Below are 21,830 nucleotides of genomic sequence, written 5' to 3' on the forward strand. Positions count from 1 at the left end.
ATGATGACTACATAGTACCCTCTGCTAAGGAAACCAGATTATCCATCTATGGCCAACAGACACAATGATCTTTGCTTGTTTCATAAAACATAGCTTGGACATCTCATGGCCAGAACTTACTCCACCTCCATCACATTACGAAGAGGCCACCTGTTAGCCACATCAGGAGAATAACCTCACATTTATAAGAACAAGGTCATACAACCTACAGGACATTACCAAAAGATAACTAAATAGCACACATGAAAAGCTACAGAAGAATGAACTTTAAGCTGATGGTTTTACAGCTCACAATAATAAAAACATTAAGTTTCTTTTTTAATAATAATAAAAAAAAAAAAAAAATTGTAAGCCAAATATCCATAATTAGTATATAAATTAATATATTTATTTAGGGGTCTAGTATCTAGAAAGTCCATGAAATGGTTGCAGAGACATTACAGAGACATTTTTTTTCACACCAATCATAGAAACATAGAATTTGACGGCAGATAAGAACCACTTGGCCCATCTAGTCTGCCCCTTTTTTAAACATGTTACCTCAAACCATATTTGATCCTTATTTCTTTGTAATATATAAATATGCCTATCCCAAGCATGTTTAAATTGTACTACTGTATTTGCCTCTACCACATCTGATGGGAGGCTATTCCACTTATCTACTACTGTTTCTGTGAAAAAATTCCTCACATTTCCCCTGAATCTTCCACCCTCTAGTTTCAGTGCATGTCCTCGTGTTCTGCTGCTCCTCTTCCTGTGAAGAATGTCTCCCACCTGTACCTTGTCAAAACCCTTGATATATTTGAAAGTTTCTATCATGTCCCCCCTTTCCCTTCTCTGCTCTAAAGTATACATATTAAGATCTTTTAGTCTTTCCTGGTACGTTTTGTGATGTAGGCCATGCACCATTTTAGTTGCTCTTCTTTGTACAGTCTCTAATATACTTATGTCCTTCTGGAGATATGGCCTCCAGAACTGAAGACAGTACTCTAGGTGAGGTCGTACCAATGACCTATACAGTGGCTTTATTACTTCTTTCTATCTACTGCTGATTCCCCTCCATATACAACCAAGCATCGGACTTGCCTTCTTAATGGCTTTGTTACAATCAAACTAGTTCTTAGAAGAAATACTTGGCTGCGGTAGAGGGGAGGAATGAATTCTAGAAATCGTCCTCCTCAGTAGATCATGTAAATTACACTATAAATACAGGTGTCCTCATACACCAAGCCTCAAATTGCCATGCAGCTTGATTGGGGCTTCTTCGTTGGGCTACGACTTAAAAAAGGAATGAGTTTTAATTTGCAGATGAAGCGCTACAGAACTAGTCATGAGAGAAAGCAGCATTGTAGCACTTTGTGTACAGTCACACACAGTCCGGTCTCATTAATCATTCTGATGCATCGGGTAATTTACCATTGAGACTGAGAAGCTTGGTGCAAGCCACAAGGCACCGGATGCGAAGAGAAGGGTTGTTTGGGGTGTCCGCTACGACAGTACGAGGATACATCTGTTCCACGTTCTAGACTTTGTAAGTCCTTGAATCAACGAAAGGGTGTAGTCAGATAACAGTGGGGGACATGGCTACAACCCTGAAGATCAAGGCTGCTACTTTCTCCTCCCAACAAGAGCAGGCCCTATTTTATCCTAAAGGCCCATACACACTGGGCAGTTTTCAGCTGAAAGCAGCTCACTTTTGGTGTTAAGCTGCTTCCAGCTCAAAACCGCCCAGTGTGTATGACCCAACGCTGACGTGCACTCCCGCATCATCAGCTGCTGCCACTGTTCTTCTGCTGGTTTCACAGTCTCCTACTGTGGAAAGTGGTTCACTGACTCTGAAAATCGAATAGACTTACACGCTGGGCAAAAACGCCCAGTGTGCATGGACCTTAACTGTCGTTATATACACTGGGAGGCGAGAAAACTCACGCCTTCGCAGAGTTACAGGAGACCCATCACCTATACACAACAGCACAGCGTGAACAAGGTTGAACACAAGACAGACCCTTCTTCCCCCCCACCCACCCCACTGAGCCGTTCAAATACCACAACTTAAGGCTCTTTGGGGAGGGGGCAAGGCCAAAATTACACCAATCACATCATTTTAGCCCCACAACCTCCTCGTAGACCCCTGGATTGCTGTATTTCCCACACTGGGGGTGGGTCTTGGTGACATCCTGATCAGTCTCCGCCCCCCGAAGTGCAGCAGACCATTCTTCTCTCAGACAGAAAAAAGCATGATTTAACCATCTGTACTCAAGCATAAATATGCTTAAAACCTGGACTGCAATGGCGGAGTTTGGGAATCTCTGTTATAGAGTAAGTCTGTGAGATGGGTAAGGTAAGGTTACCTCCCTGTCTATTGGTTTATTACCCATTTTTGTAACCGTTCAGTTCTCAATTGTAGAACACTACATACATAATAAAATTATCAGATGATGATGATTATAGGTGGTGTGGCTGGACGGAAAGTACACAACCGACACAGTGTGCAGTACACACTTCACACATGACAGTAAACGATTGGAGGGTGCAGATAAGTGTCCGAGGTGATTGGCGCATGGAACGTGCTAGTTGAACAAGACAAATCTTATTTATTTTCTTTTTCAACAAATAAAACATTAACAGATTTGGAAGCACTTTATTTCTGGAAAACGAGTATATTACAATGTAATCATGCTTTTACATCACAGTCGCAGCACGTTTACTTCATTTGCATTAATCCAATCAGACGCGGCCTGCGGCCGTCATCTTCATCAGCTGGAAACTTGCAGCCGCAAGTCCAGTCCCCGCACACAGGCACATGTGTGACTTCCGCTTCTTACCTCGGCCGTAATTCACAACTACATCCCTTATTGTTCTTTAGCCGATTACTCGGCAGCTATCAATATTTAGGATTATTAAAGAAGGGGACTGGCGCATGGTCTTAGACCCTTCCTATGACAACATTAGACTGCCAGCTTGCATTTCATTGGCTCTCTGATCACATGACCTCAGGAAATGCTGCCCTCCCCAGCAGCCAATTCAAATAAATTCCTAAACCCTTTAGGTCACAAATAATGCAGGGAACTGCCTGGTTTGCATGGGTTAACACAAATATGGGTAGTTTTAGAATGTAGGATGGTCTCCTACTCCCTATAACTGATTGCTTATGGTTACCACCCCCCCAAATCAAATGACCTGCACTTCCTTATACCGGTTTCATCGGTCCTGACCATGCGGTGGGCATGGTTGGAATTCTTTAGTATAACAAATGATGTTTCTAGTCCATGTGGGGATCTCACTTGACGGGGTGACGCTACCGATACCAAACCGATCTTGTGTGTCCTGGTCACCCAGGAAATAGCCTCCCTAGCCGAGGCATCTCCATCTGATGCCTTGCTCTCCTTTACCCAAATTCAATCCCAATACTCTCTCCCCCACAGGGATTTCTTTAAAGACCTTCAACTTAGACACTGGTTGGCAAGTATCACTACACCCCTATATAAAGATATCCACAATCCGCAAATATAGATCATCAAGTGCAGATAGTAGAGGTGGAATCACTTGGTGGTACACCCTATTGATAACACCTTCGGGATTTACTAAATTCCCATCCTTATTGAAAAGTGATCTCTCTACCTCCATACCGGAGGATGATTGGCATAAAATATTTAGGTCATGTTTCCAATTATCTAGGTGCATTTCCCACTCAGAACAATTTTTTAATTAATGCATCGACTTTATTAAACTCCGATTTGACTCCGCAAGATTTGGCCACCAGTCTCAAATCTATGCTGGCGCAACTGTGGCTATGTAGGCGCTCGTTATATATCTTTTGATAGTGCCCAACTATAGCTTCGGTATTTGCCCTTATATCTACGGTTTTGAATTTCCCGATCCCTCCGACTCCATTGTAAGCAATGCTTCACCTGTTCCCGGGAGATTTAACCAAAAATGATGATAGGTATATAATGGGCAATATTCTGAGAACTACAAAACTCCTGATTGCACATAATTGGAGATCCCCAAATCGGCCCTACTGTTGCCCAAGTTGAACTTAATGTCCAATCTTGCTACGAATATGAAACAGCAGGTGTCCCCTATACCTCCTCCGCTTCTAATCCTCTGATTCGGTGGTTCTGTGGCATGACTACTGGACACAAAGACCATAATTCTAATAGGATTATATATATATATATATATATATATATATATCTCGGATATAATGTAATGCTAACCTGGTTTTATTCTACTTCTGAATTTACGTTACTATTGTGTACTATTTTGTGATTTCCCTTCCCATGGCTTTTTAATTTTTGTACCCCGTTTTCATTCCTGAGATAAAACCAATAAAAATCTATTATTGAAAAATAAAAGAATGCAGGGAACGGTGGTATAGTAGACTACAGGGGCGGATTGGCCCGCCGAGAAACAGTGCCATTTCCAGCTTGGCTAGTCCAGATTTTCACTAGGCTGGGCCGCCGATAGTGCTGCCAGGGCCGTCCTATCAGTGCCGGTGCTGGAGTCATTCCATATGCGGCGGCGGCTGCCATTGGCCATATTTATTTTGGGCTATGGTGCCATTCTATGTGAGCAGGCTGCGGCCGCTGCTGATGATGTCACCCGTGAGTGGACTTCGGTGCGGCGGACAGAAACAGCTGCAGCGTGGAACCTGGTCAGTAACCCAACACCCTCCCCTCGCAACATCCAACCTCCCGCCGACATCAACCCCCCCCCCCCCCGCAGTGTTGACAATCCCGCCCCCCGGCAGTAACACGTGCACCCGCCCCCCCTGAGGAATGTTTTGGACAGGATTGCGTTGCCAATCCACCCCTGGTAGACTATTGTCTACAACAGTGATGGCTAACCTTGACACTAAAGATGATGCAAAACTGTAGCAGGGTATGCTGGGAAGTGTAGTTAAGCAACAGCTGGAGTGTCAAGGTTAGCCATCACTGGTCTATGACAACAGCTATGTATTGTAAATACTCCAGCAATATTATTAGCATTACACCTAAAAAAAATTATATATATATATATATATATATATATATATATATATATATATATATAAATAAATATATAAAAATACTGAAGTGAATTTGCATTCCCTACATCAATAACTACAATGAAAAAAAAAATGCTGTGTCGGATTAAGGCTGCGGGTGTTCACAAATTCTGACTCTGTGATCCAACACATCTGCGTGCCCTGTTCCGTTTCGAAGGACTTTACTGGCAGAGCCAAAACAAGCACAGGAATCTCAGTGTAAAGAGTAACCACAGATTACAAACTAATCTACTGGATAGCACATTACGGGCCACACCCGTACTATAGGATAATCCATCGTGGAGGTTCGGACTCTGGTCATGTAATTGTATTTCAGTTTATAGAGGTTTGGGGGGGGGGGTTTTAAACATCCAGTTGAAGGTAATACTCAAAATAGATGAAACAGACACCAGCCATTGGGGTGTATTCAATGCTTTCTGCGAGTTGTGACTGCTCGCAGGGTCAGTATTCAACTGACCCCCTGCACACACCGTTTTCCCCTTTCTAGACTTTTGCAGCGCAGGGGTTAAACAGCGAGGATCGCTTGTTTTCAGCAATCCACACCGTTTAACCCCCTCACCAGCCACATTGAATACACCCCATTGTGTAAAAGCAATGGGAAAATCTTATTTTTCTTTTCATGCATGCACAGAATAACCTTCATAATCTGAATGATTATTAGATATGGGGATTTTGCATTCCAGAGTATAAGAGATGACATCTATGGAGGCAGTAAAATTCAGCGTATAAATTCACTTGGTGCCTCAGTGATGGCTCTTATTTCTGGTAACGCAATATTTAGAGTACATTGCAATCATTCAGCCCATGGTGGAGAGAGACTGATGGAGTAAAACTTCCTTTTTAATATTCCAATGTACAATGTCTAAATTATCTAGAAAGAAAAAAGAAAAGAAAAAACCACAACATGTAGAAATACATTTCCGTTATCTACAGGACACATCTATTGCAGTTATAGTGGCAGACGGCATAGAAGAGAACACACGTAACGTGCTGCTGCGGATGATCAGTGCGGAGTCCAGCTCACGTGGCATCTAACACTGCACTAAGCAGCAGAATACGGCCTCCAAACCGGGCATCTAATACCAGCCACACGGGAGTATCAGCGTGGCGGAGAGGGATGCTGGCCATCATGGCACACCCATGCCCCCTGATGACCAGCGTCTCGCTCCCCCTCACTGATGCCACTACACGAACAACCATTATCCCTGTCCTCCACACCAATGCTGCTCCACCAACCACCATTATCCCTGTCCTCCACACTGATACTGCACCACCAACCACCATTATCCCTGTCCTCCACACTGATGCTGCACCACCAACCACCATTATCCCTGTCCCCCTCACTGATACTGCTCCACCAACCACCATTATCCCTGTCCCCCTCACTGATACTGCTCCACCAACCACCATTATCCCTCTCCCCCTCACTGATGCTGCACCACCAACCACCATTATCCCTGTCCCCCACACTGATACTGCTCTACCAACCACCATTATCCTTGTCCCCCACACTGATGCTGCACCACCAACCACCATTATCCCTGTCCCCCTCACTGATACTGCTCCACCAACCACCATTATCCCTGTCCTCCACACTGATACTGCTCTACCAACCACCATTATCCCTCTCCCCCTCACTGATGCTGAACCACCAACCACCATTATCCCTGTCCTCCGCACTGATGCTGTACCACCAACCACCATTATCCCTGTCCCCCTTACTGATGCTGAACCACCAACCACCATTATCCATCCTCCACACTGATACTGCTCCACCAACATCCCTGTCCTCCACACTGATACTGCTCTACCAACCACCATTATCCCTCTCCCCCTCACTGATACTGCTCCACCAACCACCATTATCCCTGTCCCCCACACTGATATTGCTCCACCAACCACCATTATCCCTCTCCCCCTCACTGATGCTGAACCACCATTATCCCTGTCCCCCACACTGATACTGCTTCACCAACCACCATTATCCCTCTCCCCCTCACTGATGCTGAACCACCATTATCCCTGTCCCCCACACTGATGCCGCTCCACCGACCACCATTATCCCTGTCCCTCTCATTGATGCTGCTCTGCCGACCTACCACTGCCACATTTTTACTCTCACTCGGATTCCTCCTATATGGAACCATCCTCCCTCCCTACCAACCATTTAACCAGTATCCCTCTCTCACCCACACATATCCCTCCTACATGGAACTAGACACCTCATTATTATGCCCCTACAGTGATATAACTCCTGCACAAGTGGGCCTGGCCTGAATTAAGCCTTACTAGCCGCGGTTATGAGCACACAGCAGCGGAGGAGTTATGCAGCCACTTGTGTGATGGGTTACTGTGTACTGGTAGTGTCCAGTTTCGTAACATACTGGTTAGTATAGGAGCGTTCTGTAATAGCCGGAATGCGCCAACACAGGTTCTTCTACCAGTTACCAGCATTGGCTCTCTGGAGAAGTAAAATATATTTACTTAAAAACAGAAATAGGAGCCCCGCATACTTAAAAACCAAGGATTATTATAAGTAATAGCTTGGATTGTGTGCATTATAGGGGAGCCTTGTAGAGCCTAGTATCAGGGAACATTAACAAAACACTACAATAGTGGATATTGGTGGACGCAATGGCAGAAGAACCAGAAACTCATTTTATGGCTGGAAAACAGTAGAAACGGCTGGCAAGACGCGATTACCGACAGCGGGCAGAAAGTGTTTAAAGTTCATACAGGGAAGAGAAATATACAACAGAGGCTGTGACGGATACGCACAGATGAAACTGTAAAAAAACACACAAAAAAACCCACCACATGTGAAACGCGTTTTGACCTAGTGCTAGCAATACAAAACAATAAAAACATGTTGTGACCTCATAGTGCTAGGAATACACATGTGGAATGCGTTGCCATCTTCACACGCTAGCAATACAACATGTGAAACACAGCGTCCTCCACATGCCAGCAAAACATGTGAAATATGTCTCCTGCACATGCTAGCAATAAAACATGCGAAACGCGTGGTTTTGAACATACATTTTTTATTATTACTTGTACTAGGGTAAAAACAAAAAAACAACTTTATACGTATATGGCTTTCTGGTCTGTCAGACCATAATGATCATTTACAGTTACTGAATTCCAGATGCATTACTACCTTCTGTACCAGGTAATGCACATACCATATCGCAAGTACATACCCTCCAACTGTACCGAATTTGCCGGTACAGTACCGTTTTTTAACGGTCTGTAACGGCAAATTGCAATTGTACCGAATGTACCGCTTTTTCAGCGGTCAGACGCACATCGCCGCATACCTTCCTCCTGGTCCCGGCAGTGTGCTGCCTGGACCGACAGACTGGGTCGGGCTGAGCTCTCCCCCGCTCTTCTCCCCCTGCTGCTCACCCGTTCCCATGAGTGCAATGCGCGGGCCGGTGCGTCATGAGGTCACGCGCCGGCATCGCGCACCCTGCGCACTCATGGGAATCTGCCAGAGAGAGAGTGACTGTGAGGCCAGCCGCGGGGTGGGGATCATCATTTTGCATGGCCGGGCCACCGGCGATGCAATCGGAGAAGCCTGCCTGCTGCCACTCAGCACTGTAAGGTAAAGCAGTGGCTCAAGTTGTAATCATATACTTCTGTGACAAAAAGGGTCCCCTCAGGGACTGGCTAGCAATTGGTGGGGGGTCCACTAAAAAAAAAAAAAAGAAGGGCACAGTACACATTCGGAAAGGGTGTGTGACCACGCCCACTTTAGCCGTGACCACGCCCACTTTACCCTGTGCCACACCCCCTTCCCGAATGTGTACCGATTTCTGCCCTCCAAATGTTGGAGGGTATGCAAGTATGTGATGCGCATTGCCTCAAACCTGATTGGTCACTAGCACAGCAGCAGCACTGCATGCCCTGAATAAGGGCAGATCCTGTGTAAGACATGACAAGGGAACTGTAAATGGAACAAGGTAGAATGAAAGCGGACGTCGGTGGGTTGTACCGACACTAGCGTGGACACCGTTATCTTGGCTCACCAAATAGCTGCTTCCACTCCTCTCCACCTCGTTAATTGCCGCAAAATATGGGAACTGGATCTGTGGTTTATCTGACCGCAGGTGAGTACAATCATCAGTGTTACAATACCCACACCCCACGCGTCCTATATCTGTACCGGACAGATGCTGACCACTTCCTTCATACTGGTATCACAGAGCACACAATGCAGCAGCAAGGCTATGTGACCACCAGCTCAGTGCACCCCGCACCAGTGCTAGAATAATAGAATATTGCTGTAAAGCTGCTCTATCCACAACTGCTTCTGTAAGGCAGCTAGCCATTATTCACCAGCAGCTTCCAGAGGTGGTCCTCGGAGCATACTGGAAAGAACCCGAGCACCCCAATAGGAACATGGCAATATACTGAAGAGGTATGGCAAGAAGGTAACCAGCAATTGGGTAACGGCGCAGTCACTTCCTCCGTCGGCTACAACAGGAAAGATCAGAGAACACAAATTCCTATACAGGGTGGGAAGGAATAGATGTAATGTAAAGTGGGCGCAAAACATGATTACCTAACACACAAACCACAAGTGTCAACAGCATGCAATAATAATCCACAAAAATCACTAACAAAACGTGTACACAAGCGGTAAAAAAAATACAAATGCATTAGACATTTCCTCCCTGTGCACACAGTTCATGCAAAACTTAGGCCTGGTACACACCAGAACGATCCTGATTGTTAGCAGATTGTGGGGGAGATTCTCTAAATAAGAAATGCGGTAAAAACCCCGTTATCGGGGTTTTTACCGCATTTTGGGATGCTCTAAGCATCCCCTGCCGGGTTAACGCGGCGGGGGGCATCGGCAGAAAAATCTGGCGATGCCCCATAGAAGCCAATGGGCTTCTACCGCATCCCTCCGCCGCCCCGCAACGACCCCCCGCATCGCCCCCTCACATTTGTCCAGGCAGCACAGCGCAGTGCTGCCCGGACCTGTGACCTCCTCCCTGCACTGATCCTCTTCCGGGTGCAGGGAGGAGGAGAGCCCGGTGCAGCAGCAGCAGCGCCGGGTGTGTGAGGGAGGGGGGAGCCGCCGGGACCCAGCGACTCTCACCGCAAAGGACAGCTCTTAACGCAAGAGCTGTCCTTTGCCTTAATTATCGCATATGTTACAACATATGCAATTATAATTGCGAAGACAGGCGAAGGGGGGTGGAGATTCTTAGAGAATCTCCCCCTCAGTGATGGTCGCACGATCTGTTGGAGCACACAATCTGCTAACGATCTGCATCCAATCTGATCCCAATCCGATCTGAGTCTGTATCCAGTTGAATGGATCTTTTACAGATCCTACCTTCAGAAGGTAGGATCAGTAAAACGACAGCGGGGACGCGCATTGGATTGGACCTAATCATGCCCAATCTACATCCAATCGGTCGGAATTGGATCCAGATTGAAGGAATTGAGCCCTAATCGTTCTGGTGTGTACCCCCCTTACAGGTCTTCTTTTTCTATAGTCAAACAACTCTCTGGCCTTAGAACACATCTTCAGCGTGACGGTCTCACATTTTTAAAATGTAAGTAGCAACAAGATACGTCGGTGCTATAGATATTTAACACAAAAAAGGGAAGAAAGATCTCCACATGACCAAGAGGAGCTTACAATCCAAATAGAAGATAAACAAATAATACAATATTTTACAAATAGCCAACGCATGCGCCCCATTCCGCGCTAAAAATAATAACAGCCTCCAAATTCTGGGTATATAACCGGCCAACATGACAGCCGCGAAGAAGTGACGCGCCCGCGGCTTGGTTTGCAGTAGCGATAAGATAGAATGGGCCCAGACACCAATTGCTTTTGAATCAAACCATTGTATTAAAATGAGCATTTCCAGAAGGATCAGGGGCAACATATGCATTCGCCGGTTACGTCTTGCCATATTGCTACAGGAGATAGGAGCAGTCTGGTGAGGCGTCACTGCCACAAGTTTCTCTCCCTTTGAAGTGTTAAACAATAGCTGCAGCAGCTGAAAATCCCAATTATCGCTGGCTGTCTGCAGCTACTCGTCTACTGAATGGCTTTACACCTACCACAAAACTAATGTGTTCTGCTACTGAGGCCCCTTCCAATTACCCTCCCCCTTTCCCCGACAGAAACCCCTACAGATGGGCGGCTTTCACAGAGAGGAGAGAGGCACGTTGGCAAACTTCTACATTATTTATTCCAAAACACAAGCGCTACCCCTCACCCTCCGTGACACCAGTCTAGATCCAGGTTGCAGTGAATGAATGGCTAGGTTCACACAAAGTGGTTTACTAAGGAACCACCATAGCAAGCAACCCGGATCCTACTAGTAGAACACCCATAGACAAACTAGACTGCATTGCCTACTTGGTGCCACCAGCCGCTGGCAGAGTGGGTTGGTTACACAGGTGAGCGAGTCTGGAGGTAGGATGGGTAACAACATGCAGATACCAGCTGCCAGCGCATGGTAAGGACAAATAGCAGAGTACAGATTGCCCAGACTGGCACAGAATACTGGGACACATGTTGATGGATTGAGAACCACCATTTAAGGGACGCAGGCCAATGGGGGAGGTGTGGGCTATACACTGCAGGGAATCCCTAGTATCTGGCACCCCCATCCATCTAGGTCTGTGCTAGACATAATGCACCAATCACACCCTATAGGGCCAGGCATCAACATATGGGAGAGACGGCAGGGAGAGACGGCAGGGAGAGGCGTATGTCGTGTATATTATACCGTGCCTTCATAATGTACGTAACATGTATTGGAGGTTATATTATATATAGACATACATAGGGTTCAGATAATGTACGCTGCTGTAAATTAAGTGAGAGTCTCATAGGTCTGTTCCAGTGCCTGGGGGCTAGGATGCCAGTTAGACGCAGATTTTATAGACCATGTTAATAAAGATAACAGCTCCTTAATGCAATGTGGCCCAGGGGAATTTACTACAGGGTCTGTATGATCTTCTCCTGACCACAATTCCCAATGACAGAAGACCACAAGCTGGTTTATGGCAAAGTAATACGTTACTAGGCTTGTGAAAAATAAACATTTATGGAACGTACAAGGGGCCCGATTCTGGTTCACTTGCCAAAGCAAATTCCGTCTCTAATGGACAGAACCATGATGCACTGCAGGTGGGGCTGATGTAACACGTGCAGAGAGAGTTATTTGGCTGGGGTTTGTACTTAAAATGGATATACTGCGATGTAAAAATAAAGCAGCCAGTATTTACCCTGCACAGGAACAAAAGGTACTCTTTACCTAGCACGGCGCCCACGATTTTGATTGTGGGCATCACAGGTAAAAAAAATCGCGGGCATTGAATGCACTAAAAATCGGGTGCGACGCGACCGACGCGATGCCCGCGATTTCCCATAGGGAACAATGTTAAATGTCTCAATTGACCCGATTTTCATGTTCAATGCCTCAATTGACCCGATTTTTCCATAGGAAACAATGTTAAATGGCCCACAGAGGCCAAATAGCCACCCTGAAGTGTGAAATGGCCCCCACAATTGTTAACGCCACCCCACGATCAACGTCAACCCGAAGCGTGGCGAGCGCAGCGAGCCCGCGAGGGGCGGCGGTACGCGTCCTATGACCTTTTCATACCCCCACTATCCACGTCGGCGTGGAGTTGAGAATAGAATAGTGTGGCGAGCGCAGCAAGCCACCGAGCCCGAAGCGTGGCGAGCGCAGCAAGCCACCGAGCCCGAAGCGTGGCGAGCGCAGCGAGCTCCGCGAGGGGACGCGGATACCTTCACAGGTAAACGTTGTGGAAGTCGAGTTACACACACGCCATTTTAGGATAGTATGGCCGCCATTTTGGTTCGCAGAGTTGCGCAAATAAAGTTTCCATACCCGAGTATGTGTGACAAAGTGGACCAGAAGAGTAGCCATACTATCACACATAAATTCATAAATACATACTGACACTATAAAATGTAGTTAAAGGTTTAGAACGCCACACATAGCTTAGTTAGCCCCGCATACATCTGTCTGTATCATGTTTAGTACCGTTCCGTTCAGCTCATTATGCGAAGTATTCCGGTCATTGCGAATATTTCACAATGTACACTGCCCGATAGTTATGGACATAATCCATAACTCAGAGACAGTTTCTGTTGAAAGTAGTTAACAAAGGAAACTAGATGAAACCAGTTCTTATCCCTGCTGACGCCGAAACCACCAAACAAAGGACTCTTAAAGTTCACTCCCCTGCACCTGGTCAGACCAGGTACAGCGTCTAACCTCCAATCACAGTGGACCGGACATATGATCTCTGACCAATGAGAATGGCCTTTGACCTCCCCTTTCTGACCCTATAAGATAGGCGACCCAGAGCAGCCAGGGTCTCTTCGGCACAACTACCTTCCCTGGACCTTCCTACCGGACTATCGCTCATTCCTGAACGATAGTGAGCTCTGACCGGACTGCGCTTCGCATACTAGATGACCACGGTAAACGGTTGCATTTCACGGTATTTATTCTTAAAGTATTGTTGGCTGATTGTGTCTTGTATCTGTTTTCTTTTCCCCTTAGCAGAGTCTGTTTAGTATTCATTGTTAGTATATTGTGTTACTTGTTATACCTGTTTATTCTTATTTCTGTAACCCCCTTTTGTCCATTAGGGACTTAAATACAACCTTTCACAGAGTTCTTATCTCCTTATTTCTATACAGTGGTCGTGTCTGTTTATTCGCATAATAGCGACAAGGTATATTACGGACACTGTCCGATAAGGTATATTCGCAGTTTAGAGACAAATTACTGCGAAGGAATCTCTGATTAAGGTACTGGTTCTCTGTGTACAAAATACAATAAAAGGTACACTACGCTGTGGTACGCTTTGTACGCACGTAGTTAGGTATAAAGGGTACGTTGGTTGCGGACTTATTACGTAACCTGCGCTTTTTCACTTATTGTCTCTCTGGCCATATTTAATCGCCATTAACAATTGGGGGCATCGTCCGTGCGCTCCACATTCCAGAACTCAGTACCAGGCGTGCGACCCGACCTATACCAGCAAAAGGGTGGAAGTATTTATTTGTTTCCATTGCTGGATAGGCCGAGTCCGCGGCGGTGCGGGGTTCGGGAAGTGCTAGCGCTGAACCCGGAGTACAATAAGTGAAAGCCACGTGTTTTAAAGTATATCATACCCAAGTGTTTAGTAAACTGTACTTCTGCCTGCCACAAGTAGTTTAACGGGGTATAGTGTCTTGGGTTGCTTGTTTATTACAGTATATGTACCACGTGCGATAAGATTCGCACACGTGGAGTCTGTGTTTATTATAGTACATAGAGGATCCCCTCTGTGCAAAACTATAACTTTTATTGTTAGTTACTGCAAAACCAGAGACTCCGCCACGTGGCGACAAGCCCTGGGCCTTTTGCAGTAACGTAAAGCGTCTATTGTGTATTAAGCAAGGTGCGCGCGCACGGGCCCATATCGGGAAATTTTCGCATCTTTGTACGTGATTTACGGATTAAGTGCGGGATTTATTTCGCATCTTGATACGTAACTTTCGGACGGAGTTAAGGGATTTATTCCACATTTAGGCGCAATTACTGCGTATAGCGAAACCCGAGCACAGCCTTGCAAATACACTATAGAACACGTGGGTGGCCGATTCATCGGCGGCCTGTGAACAGCACATGTACACACGTGGCTGTTCATTGGTACTGCACATGCAGCACACATAGGAACTCAAAGGTGAACAGTATTTAACCACTAGCTTTATTTAAACAGTATAGCAATATACTGCGAATGAGGCGGTGATTAATAAAAGAAAATAAGTTTTTTTTCTTTTTGTTCATTTTTTTTTAAACAAGCAACTCAAGCATTATTTTAATAGATTCCTATAGAGTGTTATAAGGGATTTATACCTGCATAAGTATCCAGTGAAAAGCTACCAACTTGGGAAGATTTTCTGTACAGAAATATTTCAAATATATGCATAAGACCAAGGTGTAACCAGCGCCCAGTGTGAAAAATAACTGAGGCGAACGGGTGTGTGACGACACGACTCAAGCGCAGTGTAGCCAGTGTAGGACAGACCAGTTAGGACCGGGTTCACGTGACGACGTGCCCATAGGAACTGCCCCTTCCGTGGAACTACCTATTTTGATCCACTGGGAGGGTACAAGAGGCTAAATCGGAACCCAGTGATCCGATCAGCTACTTTAGAAATACCAGTTTTTGGGGGTACAGGAAAAACAAGTTTTGCTGTGCCCTGGAAAAACTGCCGCACCTTGCAAGTTGGCTAGCAGTTCGCTACTAGTTGAAAGACTTGGTGATTGAGTACATTACCTCGCATAGTGGGCTTCACGCTTGATTGCGGAATAGTGCCATTTTGTGGAGAAGGAGTGATTTGGGAGTGACTCACTGATAAACGGCCCTCCGGTTTCTGCTAGCTGTGAACGTTTATTCCTGTAATTATGGGTAATAACGGTTCACACAGGGATACCGAGTCAGTTAGGGAGGAATCTAGTCGACCCAAAGGGTCGGCGGCTTTCATTATGTGCAGGAAGCACGGTGAACTCGCAGTTGTTTATCAAAATAAATGGAGAAGAATGACACAAGGCAGCAAGTTAGAATTTCCCAGTGTTGGTAGCTTTGATCCAGAAATCTTATCTGCAGTAAAGGATGAAATATGTCTACTCTCCAGTCGTAAGAAGAGAGTGAAGCACATGGAAATTCTTAAATTGTGGCAGAAGGAAGGGCAGGAACAATGGGGAATCAAATGTTTGGCAGTGCCAGATACAATCAGCCACAATAAAAATGCAACCGTAGCCGCAACCGCTCCCCCACCCCCATATGTGCCGAAGGGGTTAATGACTAATAAGCGAGACCTGAGTAGTAATTTACCTGTTGCTAACTTGTACCCTGTCTTATCCCCTTATAAGGAAACCCGAGAGGAAAACGAGCAGCTGTTGGCACTGGCCGTCTCCCATGCAATTAATATGATTAAGGGAAAAGCTCAACCCGCTGTTGAGGCTCTAGCACAGGAAGAGGAGACGGCTGATGCCAACAGCATAGTCTTGGACCCAGGTAAGAAGGCACTACACAGCACGGACACAGACGATTCCCAAGCAGGTCCCAGTAATGCGGATGTGGTACAAACATATCCTATGCGCACACTGGAAGTTCCCTATGGTAAGGCAGACAGAGAGGGTGTGATACCTACCAGAAAGATGACCATGCTAAACCCATGGACACGGTTAGAGCTGCGGTCCATCATTTTAGATTTCCCTGATCCTAGGAAAGATCTGACATTATGTCAGAAATTTGTAAGGGATCTGGGAAACTCTGATGAGCCCACCAACAAGGATTGGAGAATCATGTTGAGGGCCTGTCTCCCCACTCACATCGATATCCCGAAATTCATTCAGGATAGTGGATTGAAGGTGGACAAGGAGATAAATGATGAGATCAACCAGGAAAATATACGCCTAATCAACTTGCAGTTGGGAGTGTATTTTCCTGCAGCAGTGGAATATAGCAAGATATTCACTATCAAACAAAAAGATAGTGAATCAGCTAGCGAATATTTCAACCGGTGTTTGATGACGGTATCAAAACACACTGGTGTCGCCGATCTTAAGGGTAACCCACACCTGAGGGAGATGGTTGTCTCTGTGTTAGTGGAGGGGCTGAGAGAGAAATTGAAGAACAGGGTCCAAACATCGTTCCCAAATTGGCGAGGAATGACAGTAGATGCCCTACGGGAATCTGCCGTAGCCCATGACAAAAACATATCAAAGCACAGGGAACTGAAAACTGACAAACTGATGATGATAAACATCCAAGCCCTTACTAATGCCCCAAACAAAACTGCATACCAACGAAACACCAGGGACACAGGTAGAAAACCAATTATCTGTTACAACTGCAATGGGGAAGGTCACATTGCAGCTCATTGTAGGTTAGGAAACCACAGGAATTATCAGACACATAAGCGAGAATGGGAATCTCACAAAGGTGAGACACGGAGATACCCAGCCCCTAGACAATGAGAGGAGACAGACAGGTCACGCAACATGCCTCCTCCCCATCTGATGGCTGACACTGTGCTAAGGGCAACCCAGGTCAGACAATAGGAAACAGGTCATACCTGTATCCTACAGCCAGTTAGATTAACTCAACACCTTAGAGAGGAACCTCAGGTGAAGGTTGATATAGCTGGAGTAAGGCAAACCTTTTTGGTTGATACAGGGGCGGCCAGATCTGTTCTCAACACTCCTCTTCACTTGGGTTTCACTGACAAACCCGTTAACAACATTCCCTCCTGATCTAGGTTGTGCCAAGCAATTAGTAGCAGCAATTGGGGTAACAGGAAAAATATAACATTACCCACTGACGAAACCAGCGAAGGTTACAATCGGGCCTCTGCATACCAAACACTCTTTTCTGTTGGCTGCAGCGGCCCCGACTAACCTCCTGAGTAGAGATTTACTATGTAAAATGGGATGTGTCATCTATTGCACCCCTAATGGGGTATTTCTGGACACTCCTAGAAATCTTACACAAGAAGTGCAAGATATGCTGGACAGTCCTCAGAGGCTAATGTTGTATTCCACTGTTATAGAGTCAAATCCATCTAGGGTAGCTGAAATTACAGCACAAATACCGAGTTCCCTTTGAACTAAAGATGGGAAGGACACAGGATCAATGGCAACCATAGCTTCAATAGAAACCCTGTTAAAAACAGAAAGTATAGCGCCCCAAAGTACAGCCTCACCATTCGAAATCTGAGGTTGAGATGGAAAAATACCCAGTGAAATAACAAGGTTCCCAAAGGAGAACTTTTAGCTAAATACCCCTAGACACAGCCCATAGTCACAACCACACTGGGAAACAGAAAGAAAGGGAGGGCTTTACAAATCAGAACAGGAGTTGAAAAGGGTAAGAACCAAATAGTTGAGAGCCAATTCCCCCATAGTGCTAAATCCTGGTGTCATCAAAATAAAAGAAAAATTTTCGGTTGAAAATAAATGTACACATTACTGTCATTAATATTTTCTACCCTTTTTGAGTTTTTCTCTCTCTTTTTCCAATTTTTTTCTCCTTTCCCTACTTTTCTGTTCCAGAAACCTCAGAAAGCCACCAAGCCCCTCCCCCGGGTTTTGCAAGATCGCACACTGTCCTTACGGCCCACAAATGGGTAAATACCAATACAATGGGTTAATGATCTATTGTTATGTCCTTTCCTCATCCACAGCACCAGCAGTTGGCGATAGACAACCTCTGGTGTATCCTCCTGAGGCAGGACATAAGGTATCTCAGGACGGATTGCGGTTGCGCCTGAACAAGGGGGGGGAGGGGGAGGGAAATCTGGGACACATTAGTAACCATAAACCCACAAATCATAGAAAAATAGTTCGAAGAATCTGTCGCACTCCCAGCAGAGAAATACCATTGTGAATATGCGGTACCCTGTAAAGCGAGTAGTCACAATATAGATATTTTTCAGTAAATCTTGAACAAAGTCCCAATAACTTTAAGCATTACTCCTAATGTTACCCAGGGCAACCACAGCCACCATCTTGTGAAAAGCAGTCCAAGTAATGCACAAAGCATTCCCCTTCTACAAAGAATGAAAAGGGTTGTAAAACGCATTTACACATAAATAGGTGCAATCACAATACCCATGTCTTCACAGACAGATGTGGACAATAAAGAAGGAGAAACAGGCCTGATTACAGCTTTTTGCCATGGGTAAAACTGACACAAGAGACCATGTGATTTAGAATATTAGACCTGCTGAGGGGGCGACAGATATAGTGACGTAAGAAACCTGGTGATGCCAGCCTGACCAATGTCGTACTGCAGTGTGCAATTAAACCCCATTACTTAAGCACATTCATACTTGTCTACACAGTGTAGTCGCCATAGCACTACTGGTAAACAAAACTGAGAATGTGGTGTTGGGGTGTGTTTTAACTGTTTATGCTCCTCATATAGTCTGGACACTCCTAAAAATTCTGCCTAAACATGTGAAAAAAAAAAAAAAATATTCATCAGCCAAGTTCACTAAATGGGAACTTGCATTGATGTTACCATGTAAAATGGGTAATATTGTAAACCCAGCAACACTCTAACCAGGTGTGCCCGCCAAAGGCACAAAGGGTGGAGTGGTGCTGAGGTTGCTGGAATGGTGGAATTTAGTGGGAGCCGAGACGAATATGATTGCATGACATGTTTGAATCAGACCTTTTGCAGCATGCCCCCAAAGGGTGGTAACAACCCATTGGAAGAGGTAATTCATTTTTTTTTTCCGTTCTTTCCACAACACCGAGAGGGAAAATTGTACACTGGCTATACCGTAATAGATGGAAAAGGCATAGTAGAGGCTGAACCCATTGGACGTCTCACTCAGCAGCAGCAGTCTCATTAATAGTACTGCGAACTGAGAGAAAAACAGCCAATATTCATGCCGACTCCAAGTATGTTTGTTGGGGTAATACAAAAGATCTTAGGCCCTATGGCGCCTCAGATGTTTTGTTTCAGTAGCTGGCACTCCAGTGGCGCAAGCGTTGTAAGTTTAAAAGATTCTTGGCAGTCACACAGCTGCCGGACAGAGTGGCTGTTATCAAGTGTAAAAACCACATCTTCAATGAGGATTCAGTGTCACTTGATGATGAACATGCTGGCAAGGCAGCTGGGTGAGCCATGCGCTCTGCGGATAATGTTTGTGTTCCCCCTATAAATGTCAGTATATTCACATAGTAATACAAGATTTGTGTCCCCTGCAGGAGAAGCAGTCTGGAAGCCGAAGGGATGTGGACAGGAATAGAAAGATGGACAAGGTAAACCAGTGACTCTAAGAACATGCCAAACCGTCAGGACAGAGATAGCCCATGGCCTGACTTGTCTTGACAGGGAAGGTATGTGGAAAAATTAGTCCAAAATTACTGGTGTGCCCACAGACAGGTAAGACGACAGAATCATGCCTTACTTGTCTGGGGGAAACAAACTGCAACGGCTGTTCCCACAGAGCCATCTCCACATCCCTCCTCCAGCAGGATCCTCTGCAGGTAATACAAAATTGGCTTTGTACAGTCCACTCTAGAAGCATTTAAGTTATTTATTTATTTTTATATATATATATATATATATATATGTTGACGTTTGTGTGTATAGATATGGCAGCCCAGAAGCACCCTTGAGTATGCAAATATATATATAAAAGGTTTAAGTCATGTGTTAACCTTCAGGGACTGATGGTACACCCCATAATCTTTTTTGTAGTAGTAAAATCACTCTCAGAACTCCACCTCATTGGTCCCCATCGAAACATTGCTTGGCGGGCAGCCACAGGTTATGGTAATCCCACAAGGAGATCCTAGACCACAAATGCAAGTGATGTATCCACACCTGGAAAACTGCAGCAAAAGGACTTTGTTGACACCTGTTGTGAACTGTCATAACCATGAACCAGGAGATGTTGTTGTTGTTTCCCCTGCTTTTCCATATACAGGTTGCTTGATAGACCTTTGGAAAGGACCACCCCAGATCTTGTTGACCAGCACTACCTCAATAACAAAGTCGCAGAGAGAGATTCGGGTACGTTCGTCCTACTGCCAAAAGAACTGAAAACCGGAAGGTCCCTACACTCGAGGGCGAAAGAAAGAAATCGCTAAGAGGCACCATTTCGGGAGGACTGGAGAGCAGCTAAGGTCAAGCAACCTGTACAAGCTACAAAAAGGGACTGTGACACACCCCACTGGTGACAGGTTGAAAGGATCACTAACAAAATGTTTCCTTTCTCAGTTTTCTCTATTGTTGTGGGTCCTATTCTTGTCTCCCCCCCCACTATCCGTTCTTATCCTCAAAAGCAAGGATACCGCCGCCGCCCTGCTGCCAGGCATTGGACGGACGATACAGAGTTCTGAGAGTGTGTTACCCGTCCCAGCTTAGGTTAAGGTAGAATCTATAAACTTGACACCTTACCCGGGACCGGATGTTTTAATACCATCATACTTAAAAGCATACCAAAAAGAGAGACAACAAAGAGTTCAAGGATCTGTTGTCACAAACAATACCTACCAAAGGATGCCATATTTGTGAACGTGTATATGTTGTAACCACCCCTGTTTTTATTTTTTATCCCAAAATTGTACATTATCCTTCGTGACCCTGAGTAGATTGTTCGATAAATGCGGCCCATCGTTTATCCATGATCCTGGATCGGCCGAGAGCAGATGGTTTACTCCCCTTATATGTTTATTTCATGGATCCCAATTTCTTTGTTAGGATTATGAATTTCTGTATTGTCGTGTGAAATGTTTTTGTATTGTAACAGTTTTATATTTACTGTTAAAGGGTGGACTGTGGAAGTCGAGTTACACACACGCCATTTTAGGATAGTATGGCCGCCATTTTGGTTCGCAGAGTTGCGCAAATAAAGTTTCCATACCCGAGTATGTGTGACAAAGTGGACCAGAAGAGTAGCCATACTATCACACATAAATTCATAAATACATACTGACACTATAAAATGTAGTTAAAGGTTTAGAACGCCACACATAGCTTAGTTAGCCCCGCATACATCTGTCTGTATCATGTTTAGTACCGTTCCGTTCAGCTCATTATGCGAAGTATTCCGGTCATTGCGAATATTTCACAATGTACACTGCCCGATAGTTATGGACATAATCCATAACTCAGAGACAGTTTCTGTTGAAAGTAGTTAACAAAGGAAACTAGATGAAACCAGTTCTTATCCCTGCTGACGCCGAAACCA

General features: G+C 45.2%; 1 protein-coding gene across 2 annotated transcripts in view; it reads right to left on the reverse strand.

The window, feature by feature from the left end:
- RAB11FIP5 (RAB11 family interacting protein 5) overlaps positions 1-21,830 on the reverse strand; it is a 60,941-nt gene that overhangs the window by 24,240 nt on the left and 14,871 nt on the right. The window lies entirely within an intron of this gene.

Source organism: Crinia signifera, chromosome 1, assembly GCF_055691185.1.
Source record: "Crinia signifera chromosome 1, ASM5569118v1, whole genome shotgun sequence".
NCBI classification, from domain to species: Eukaryota; Metazoa; Chordata; class Amphibia; order Anura; family Myobatrachidae; genus Crinia; species Crinia signifera.